General features: G+C 41.7%; 1 long non-coding RNA gene across 1 annotated transcript; it reads left to right on the top strand.

Annotated features, from left to right (window-relative positions):
- The first annotated feature begins 2,970 nt into the window (after positions 1–2,970).
- On the top strand, positions 2,971–5,055 carry LOC310892983. Its single transcript, XR_014578607.1, has 2 exons — positions 2,971–3,612; positions 3,704–5,055. It is a non-coding gene; the product is annotated as an uncharacterized lncRNA (long non-coding RNA).
- The last annotated feature ends 5,356 nt before the right edge of the window (positions 5,056–10,411 follow it).

Raw genomic sequence — 10,411 nt, forward strand, 5'->3', positions numbered from 1 at the left:
GCAAGAAAAATAAAAATAAAAAATAAAAAAAGATCTGTAGCAAGGGGAGCCAGCCCTTCATGTGGGTTTAGGACTGGGGATGTACAAAGTATGGAGGGTCTGCGGAAGTCTGTTTTATTTTGAGCAGAGGCAGCTGGAAGCAGACACTGACAGGAGAGGATGATTCTGAAGGGCTGTGGTCCCTCAAAGCCATTGAACGTCTCACAGCACCAGGAAAGCATAGAATTTAAAGAAGAGAGAAAAAAATATATGTAAGTGGAAAAACAGAGCGACTAAAAGCTCTATCAGATCTGACACTCTACAAATATGGGAGACAACTGGGAGAAATGTAAACCATACTTCACTCTGTGTCTGTAAGCAATGAGTGCTAGTGAAAAAGGACACAGATCTTGCTCCTGACAGTAACGGGGTCTAATACCTTTGATGTGTTTAACAGTTTCCAGTTTTCTCAGGCAGAGGAAGACAGCTTTACAGTGCTTCACAGAAATTTAGCAATCCCATGCTCTCATCACAAAGAAATATGTAAGATGCTTGTAACACGAAGGTACGAAAATGAAGGAGAAGAGGTTACTGATAGTAACACGGGCTGGAGAGGGGACTGCAATTTCGACATGTAAAAATGAGACTTCAGGAGCGTCTGGGAGAGCCAAAGTCACCCTTAAGAAAGGGCGTTCAGCTGTGGAGCTGCTGCGGACCACAGATGGGGAGGGACGGTGCTCTGCTGACAGATCCTTGCTCGAGGAGCCATGACACACCCCCGGCCGCAGGGCTTAAAGGCAGCTCAGCGTCAGATGGTCCTCAGCACAGCACAGGCTGTCAGTAGGTGTAGTGGCTGGGCTGGCCATAACGGTCTCTAACTGCCTATATTAAAACCATACTTATGGTTTGTTATGCTGTCAGATTCAGCTAGGGAATAAAAGCGAATTCTTGGAAATTTTTCCTGCAAGGGACATGGTTTCAGGGACAGGGAGCCTGAATGGGGCCACAGAGACCACCTGAGCACTTGTGCACTTTGTGCATCTCTTGTTCCCTCCGTGGGCTCTGCTTCCCTTCCTCCTCAGGAGGGGTGCTCCTCTCAGTTTAGGAAAGATTGCTTTAGGGTAGAAACTGAAAGGTAGGCGAGGAGCTGGAGGCTGATACAGGGAGTGTTTTAGTTTGTTAGGGTAGGAAAAAATGGAGCAGCTTGCACTAACAGCAAGAGAAAGTTTTGTTTTGTTTGCTTTGTTTTCTGTTGTACAAATACTCTGTGCAACAATTGCTGTTTCATTCAATCCCCAACCTCTCCCTCTCCAGTATTGCTCCATCCTTCCTCAGCCATCCCCTTATGCCTCCCACTCACACGTTCATTAAAGATTAATTATTTCCTTTACACTCATCCTTGCCAGCCCTGGCCTTCCCCCTGTGCTCAGAGCTTTCCCAAGCTCCTTCACCTCTGTGCAACCCAGCTTCTGCTCACTTAAAAATCCCCTGTTTGAGAGCACACAGACCTCTATCCAACCTGCCTGGACCATTTCTTTCTTCCCTTTCCCAGGGTAATCTGCCAGCACAGCTTCAGAGCTGTGCCTTGCCTTGACAGTGACACTGAGTGTGTACTGCCCCATTGCCCAGCAAGCCTTCCATCCCGACCATCTGCTGCACCCAAGCTTGGAAACCCTTTTATTTCTTGTGCTGGCCCTGGAAAATTGAAGGAAGCAGCCAGAAACCCTATGCCCAGGTTTTATCAGGTCAGTCTGATCCACCCAGAAGCTGATGCACCCTGCGCAGGGGCAGCCCACAGGAATGCTCCTACCTGGAGGATGCAGCCAAGCTGCCTCAGAGCTGGTGGCCTTGCAGGTGGCCCCCAGCACTGAGCCACAGCAGCTATGAAGACAGCCCCCAGCCCAGGCCACCCCAATGGCCAGAGTCTGGATTGCTACAGATCAGGCTTGGTTGCGGGGGCTCAGTCTGATGCCTGCAATGAACAAGCTGCAACTACATAAAATACAGCTTGTGAGTAGTGGCAGGCTGGAGGCAAAAGAGGGGAAGACACAAATCATCCAGGCATGGAAAGGAAGAGATAATGAGGAAAGTAGGTATTTATATATATATATTTTTTTCTCTTCAGGAACACCTACACCTTGCCCACAACAAGAGGAGTGTCAAACACTTGTATCAGCTAGAACCTGGGGCCTGGGGAGGTGGGATTTTTGACAGTTTTTTCCCCTTTTAGAGAAAGTGTTACTCTATCTCAACACCTAAAGAACCTCCTGAGAAAGGGGGAGCCCCTCGGCTGTAAAGACAAAACAAATGCGTTTGCCTTTGAAACGACTGTGACTGTGACGCTGCTGGCTGGAAGAGCTGTCTGCGTTTAAAACGGCGTGACTGCGTGAAGTGGGAACAATGTGTATGTAGCACACAGTAGCGAAGCAGGTTCTTTTCTCCTTATTAGGGGGATTATTTTCTTTTTTTCTGCTGTTCGGAGCCACGCGTCACCGGGAAAGCAGGCACGGATAGCGTTCTTCCTTTGCGTCCCGAAACGCAGAAGTGTGTTTGCCTAAACACGCAGGCACAGAAGCGGGGCTTGTGTATTTTGTATAGGAAGCTGCTTTTGTTTGCTGCCAGTAGGATACACAATGTGCTCTCTACAGGGGATCGAGATGTAGGGCTGGATAAACACCGAGCAGCAATACCTTACATAACTGGCCCATGGGGAGAGGTACGCGTCACGGGGAGAAACAGCCTCACCAGGCAAGGTAAAATACAAGAGGCAATGCAGGACTCGTGGAAGAAAACACGAGGCCAGTGGGGAAAATACAAACCATCCATGCCAATTATCACCTGGCTGACCACCTGCAGGAAAATATCTGCAGATGAGGCTCCTGGACAGCCAGGGGGGTTGCAGATGGACACCACCCTGGTGGGGGGGACCGGTCCCAGGATTAGCTCTGAGCTGGCAGAAGAGGCCCACCAGTGGCATGGCTCAGGGTGAGTGGGTTACTGACAGGGCTGGTGGGGGGCCTGAGGGTGGGAGGAGGAGACTGGATCAAGTGCTGGGCCAGGAATAACCAGGGATGCTTGGAGACCTGCTAATGTGCCTCACTCATCCCCAGGGGACCAGCTGGCTGGCTGGGACCTCTGTGCTCCTGTGGAAACCACTGTAGGCCTACATGTACAAAACCAATCCGTAAAGGCCCAGCAAGGACTGTGTAAATTTTGCATGTGGTTGCACCAATATGAGCTTGCAGCTTTTTAAGCCACTCCATTAGTATTTATTTCTCAGGTGACAAGTGATAGGATGTAAGGAAACAGCCTCAAGTTGCACCAGGGGAGGTTTATATAGGATATTAGGAAGAATTTCTTCGTGGAAAGGGTGGTTAGGCAATGGAACAGGCTGCCCAGGGAAGCGGTGGAGTTGCCATCCCTGGAGGTATTTAAGAGACATGTGGATGTGGTGCTTAGAGACATGGTTTAGTGTCGGAGGTGAAGTGTTAGGTTGATGTCTGGACTTAATGATCTTAAGTTTCTTTTCAAACCTGAATGATTCTATGATTCTGTGATACTATGATTTCTGTCTAGGAAAGTTAAAGATTTCAAGTGACCTCTCAGAAGCTGTGCAGACCGTGTGGAGAGCAGGTACATGAAAACAGCCTCACTGGCACTATCTGTCTGAAAGGGACAAATTAAGGTCTCCTAGGAAATGAAAAATAGCTCTTCTCTTCCCCAGCTTCCCGCTAGCATTGCCTTCAAGGACAATGCCACTCTACACAGATGCTTTGGCTCCACAGGACATTGTTAGGAACTGAAGATCTTGCCCAAGAAATCAGTAAACACTGAAGCCAAACAAGCATAACACACTCTTTGACGAAGCACATTATTCGTGCCACTTCAGTGAGGGGCCTTCACCTTCACTGATGGCAACTGCTCACCGACAATCATCGCAGATGGAATTTCAACAAAAAGATGTAAAGCATAATGCGAGCTGGAAGCAGCAATGACTGTGGCTGATTTTAAGCAGGGAAATGGGCTTGATTTTTATAGATGCCTTTTGCACTTCAAAAAAGTACTGTTATTGCAGATACCAAACTGAGTAAGAAATATGCTGCCAGTGCAGACAAAACACTCCTCAAAGCCTGTTATTAATAGAGAGGTTGTGGCATTGCCAGCAAGATAAAAAGGTCAGGAAGGGCTTTTAGCCATTTTTCAATATAAAATAATAATAATAAATATATATATATATATAGTCATATTGTGATGTGAAGAAGTGCAAATGAGGCTAACAGTGGGTTTGTACCAGGATGGCAACACAAATGCACCACCATTAAATGTCTGTGGAACAACTAAGCCAAATGCCAAGAGCCCTGGCCCTAAGGATGGAAGATGGGACATACTGCTGCCTTCTGGGGTCAGAGGTCTGAGACCTGGGCAAACAGGGACTGAGAGCACTACAAAAAGCAGGAGATTGTTATTACTGCTGTTCTTGAAAGCAGTAGAGCTTCACTGAGGGTTCGAGAAAAAGTTTGGAAATATTTTCAATTTGCTTCAACACTTTCTTGGTATGTGAAAAATGCCCATAAGATATAAAGCCTCAGAATTGACAGAAACTTAAAAATTAAAAACAACAACAAAAACAACATGCAAGCAAACCAACAAAACAAAAATCTGAAGATCTGGGAAAGCTGACTGAGGAATAAAAGAACTACCCTCCTCAAAAGAAGCAGAACAAATTTTATTAAAAAAAGGCAAAAATGAAGAAGTCCATACAACAAACCCTATGGAGAACAGATGCCTAAAAAATGATTGAACATGTGAAACGTGTTTTTTTTTTTTTCTTTTTAAAATACTTAGTATTTTTTTGGATGTTTGCCATATCAGATTTTTTTTTTCATCATTTAGATATTTGTTAATCTGTTACTGTGCGTTGGATGGGCTCTTTCTTCTATATGAGTTCTTTTTAACAATTATATCTACGATATCTAACAAACTTCTGTAAAAATATGGAACCAAAATTTATTTCCAACTTACAGAAGAGGGATTGCTAGAAGAATTTTCATTAAAGAATGGATTTGCAAGAAGTGATTTTGCCTGTTACTATGTGGTATTTTTTTTCTAATGTACAGCCTTGTTAAAAAACTGAACACATGGAATTGAAATAACCTCCATCTTTCCTCTAAAACAATTTTTCTAATAGCACTAACTAAACCAAATAACTACCCGAGGGCCTAATTTTAGCCAAATCTGTATAACCTGAATTCAATTTACAATCAAGAAAGAATGAAGCATTTGATCCTGGATTTTGCACCCTCACATTTCTGCTTGCAGGCCAGACTCAACCATTAATTTTTTTTCAGAAGTGTTTAAAGCCCTGAATCTGAAATTATTGGCAGTACTGGTTTAAGTGTTTACAGAATTGGAGCTTAATATACTTCTGAAAAAGGATGAATTGGTAACCTGTGAGGAAAAACATATTTAAACTACAACTGCAGAACAATTTCCAAGAGTGCTGGTTTTGGTAGCACACAACATTTCCCTCTAGCCAACAAGAGAAAATAGCCCAGTCATCAAAGTTCTTTTTAGAATTTTACCTGAAAATCCCAGCACTAAAGTACTTTTTGTCAGAACTTTGATAAAACAAAAGCTTAGTTCTCCTTACTTTCAGAATATTTCAGAATATAAGATAAAGAAATTATGACTTCAGCCATATTCCTTGACTTCTTTATAGCTTGTAAAACTGTGTAAACCATTGTCAATGTGACAATGAAATAGTGACTGAGAAAAATATAAAATGTAAAATATTTTTTGAATTACCAATAAAAAGTATGTGTTTTTTTTCTGCCTTTTGAAGGCATTTTATAAATGCATTAATAGTTTGTTGAAATACCAGCTTTATTTCTATTTCCTCCAAGGCAATAGGGTATAACTGATAGGGAGAAATATCCTATCTATGTTGATAGGAAAACATTGGTCTTAATATCACTACATAATAAAATGAAAAAATAATTTATGTAGTTCTATGGTTTAGTTTAATTACTTATCTCTTTCAGGATATATATAATATTTTAAGATGTTTTATTGCAATCTAAATATTTTTTAAACAATTTAGTAAATGCCATAAGGTACCAACACATCTTTAATGGCCAGTTCTTCTATTGATATAAATCACTACACTTTTATCCCATAGACTAATCAGTATAAAAAGTCAAAAATGTGTGTATGTTTTTGAAAAAACAAACAACATTTAAATAAGCAAGTTTTTGTCTTTGTGCAATAGAGAAAGTATAAAGACAATTATTTTATAAAGAAGTAAAATCTCAGATGCTCAGAAAATGCATTATAATTTATCATAATGTGTTATCATACATGTTATCACATAATAGCATTTCATGATGGAATAGTTTTCCCAAAATTGATTTCATACTCAAATTAAAAACTATTCACCAGTTCAAAGTGAAATTTAAAATCTTACTTTCTGGAAAAACAAACAAACAAACAAACACACCTTTATAACCTTTTGTTACATCTTTCCTTTCAAAATTAATCCATACTCAGTAACATCTCCCTTATTTGATTCATATATTCTAACCTCCAGATAAAAGTCCTGTAACATTAAGGTATGCAAACTGCCAACAATCTTACACGGTTTTCAATGTTAGAAATCCTGAATTTTGAGCGCTTTTTAAAAAAGAGAGATATTTCTGGATCAGGAAGTGTTTCGCACAGGATGAAAATAGAAAGTATATGAAATGTAAGCCATTTTTTCCTTCTACTGAATGCATATCCATTTTCAGATCTCTGTCTGGTGCTCTTTGATCTGCTCTTTCCCTTATACTTTAAATAGAAGAGTCCGAATGAGATCTTAAATCGTTTCAAATCAGAACAGGTCATCTATGTGAAACCCCTTGTACTTCAACAAGGTCCTCCCCCTGTCTCAGCTATCTGGGGACAGTTTGCAGACTCTCAAGAAAGTTGGGGCAATTCTGCATTCCCTATGCAAAAAAAAAATATATATATCTATCTATATAAAAATATATATATATATAGCAAATCATGTAATTTCAGTGCATCAAAATAAGTAAAAGTATGCTTCCGTGCATGGTGTTAATACACGGAACTTGAGTACATGATCCTGAGTCAGCCCTGAGCTGCAAGACCCCTAGTGTACAGGAAGAAAAGATTAATGGAAAGGATTTCCTTTGCACATATAGGGGGGGGAAATAAATAAATAAAAGCATACAGTTAGTAATCCCATCTGATTTTGGACTACAATTAAAGAAAAAAGTTACACAAGGGATGGGGAATTAAGAGGTTTCATATCTTCATATCAGTCTCGACATTAATTTGGGGTGCCACATCTATGGGTGAAGCCTGCAGTTCAGGTAACCAAACATCTTTATCTATTGCAGGAAAGTCTGTTTCTATCAGATGAGAAGGTGAGCACAGAGAAGTGCCTCATAGTGAGCACGCACCTTGAGGCAATATTGATTCATTATTACTAATGACTATTATAGAGTCACTATAATAAAAATATTTCTGAATAATAATTCATTAATAATTATCTTAAGTTTCTTATTTTGCAAGGAAGCCAGCCTTGCATCCATTACTCTGCAACATAAAGCAATCAGGGAAATATCTGCTGCCCTACTGTAACCTACTTAGCTCTGTATCGATTTTTATCATGCTCAAGGAAGTAGCCAACATGAATGTTTTACTACAGCTGCTAATAACAGGAGTTAGTCCTTTGTTTTTGGAAGATGCTCATCTTTTAGCCCTGAAGCTATTGATTTCAAATCCTATTAATGCAAGGTGAGAAACACCATATCATGCACCCATACTGTCCACATAGGTTTTGTTAGAATGTCCTGTTAAAATACATGAAAGAAAAAAAAATCACACTCCTGAAAATGTGAAAACCTGCTTTTCAAACACTTTTACAGGATTTTAAGCAAACTATTTTAAAATAGGTGCTCTCAAGCACACCAAAATCTCAGTTTTCACTCTTCTCTTCTTTCTAATTCTAAATTGCAGCCAATCATCAATGATAATGAGGATGCAAAGAGATTTTTAAAAATAAATAAATAAATTCCTTTTGTGTCTATAAACAAATTGAATAATACTTTTACTGCATAAAATTTCCAAGAATGTCTTTCTCCGGTAGCACTGCCAGGGTGTTATGGATTTTCTGGCCTCCCTCCTGTCTGCCCTGATCTTCTCTACCTTCAGTGCTTGCAAGCTGCCTTTCCTCTGGTTCAGAAGGAAGCCGGTGAGATAATGGTATTGATTTCCTTCACCTCTTGGTGCTCTTGGCTCACCTTCTTCCCCCACATCCAGCTTTCTTTCCTTACTTTCATGGAGCTTGGCTGCTCAGTGCTGACCCTGAAAACCAGGCAGGAGCTCAGGGTCAGGTCCCACCTCAGCTCCGACTCCTCTGCCTGGTTCCTGTATATATTCCAATGCTGATCCTTGCATATAAGGAAAGGTAAGCTTCCAGTCTATTCACGTTAACTTTTCCTCCTCCAAACACAGCCAGCTACAGCAGTTATCACCCTAGAGGAGACTGTGCTGTCTTCTCCTGTTCATACCTTGCTCAGTGTCATCCACCTGTTTCCTGATTCTGAGTGTTGTTACAGCACGTTGTGCCTAAGTGCGCCAGCAGGAACACTGTCAACAAAATGGATGGCCAAATTAGGGAGCTAATAGCTCAGAAATGGCCACTCAGAGCAGCAGCAGCAAGTGCTGCCTAACAAATGCATCAGCCTGGAGACCTCCAGCTTTCTTACTTCGGTTTTCCTCTATCCTCACATCCTTCACAACAAAAGGGAAGCAAGGAAGGAGCCGTGGGTGTTTTTAATTTCCATATTAACCAAAGAGGCTTGGAATACCCTTTTTCTGCTTCATGGTTATAAGTGGTCTCTCTTAGTTTCTGGGAAGATTTAGATAGCGGGGCAGAAAACGAAGATGTCACACATTTTTTATTCATAAACATTAATTTGCCTTGCAACTGCCCTGGTACTGAAGCTGCCCCTGCACATGAGACGGTGACAGGAATAGGATCTCTCTCATTCTTTGCTGTTGAGAAGTGGGTTTGGGTTCACACTTTGCTCTCGCTTCTTTTTTGGCATCTGGTGCTCCTGCACAGAAAGCCTCAGCAGCACAGGATTCAGGCAGTTTCTGTCAAATTTGCATTTCTCATGAAGCTTTATTCAAGCAAAATCCCCTTATTTATGCAGAAGAAGGCTGTTCTGGTAGTTAGGATGGTAGTCTAGGCCTTCAGAGACTTGAATGTACTTCTGTTTTGCTCCAAGCTTCACTTGTGTCGATATATGAAAATATATTCCATCTTCCCATTAGCCCCCAGCAAAAGAAGGATGTTGTTCTGTTAGAGCAGGTCCAGAGGGCCTCAAAGATGCTCAGAGGGCTGGAGCACCTCTCCTATGAAGAAAGGCTGAGAGAGCTGGGGATGTTCATCCTCAAGAAGAGAAGGCTCAGGTGCGACCTCATTCAGTACTTGAAGGGGGCTTATAAAAAAGATGGAGAGCAACTCTTTGCTCAATCAGATGACAGGATGAGGGGGAAAGGTTTTAAACTAAAATAGGGGAGATTTAGATTAGAGGTTAGGAAGAAATTCTTCACTATGAGGGTGGTGAGGCACTGAACAGGCTGCCCAGAGAAGCTGTGGATGCCCCATCCCTGGAGGTGTTCAAGGCCAGGCTGGATGGGGCTTTGGGCAGCCTGGTCTGGTGGGAGGTGTCCCTGACCATGGCAGGGGGGTGGAACCGGGTGGTGATCTTTAAGGTCCCTTCCAACCCAACCCATTCTATGATTCATTCTATGATTCCTATAAGGCTTGCCTGGGTGCAAGAAACTTTTTTAAATTTTCAGAAGGAGAAAAAAAATACATCTTCATTTATGGGAAATATCAATAATTTTGACTCCAAAGTTCATCACAGCAAGAATGTGGACAAAGCAGAAATCCTGAGTGTCCCAAATTTCAATTACGAGACTACAAATGTAAGTGAGTCTTTCAAATGTTTACTGGAGGAAAGCCTGGACTCTGCTTCGCCTCACAGTTCCCTATTTTCTAACCCTTTTAGATAACAGCCTGACTTTCCTGCTTAGGTCTGAAAGCATGAAGCCGGTCTTTCAACATCACCAGTCTGCATGCTGAATCCTAAGTTTATATTTATTGACCTGGAAAAAAAATCCCCATTACCTTCTGAATCAGCAGTCATTTCAATGCTGTGCAGAACTCACAGAAGTGGATATACAGAATTTAACACCAGCGCAAAGCACATGAGTAGCAATCAGAGAGATGAAGGACTGGAACAAACAGTCTGATGAACCTGAAAGCTCTGCTGGAAGAATACTGACAGTCCATCTGCAAGTGGGAGAACTGCCCAAAACTTCAGAGCTGATTTTCTGGGAGGTTTGTATAGAG

The sequence above is a fragment of the Anser anser genome, assembly GCF_964211835.1.
Source record: "Anser anser genome assembly, chromosome: 1".
Classification (NCBI taxonomy): domain Eukaryota; kingdom Metazoa; phylum Chordata; class Aves; order Anseriformes; family Anatidae; genus Anser; species Anser anser.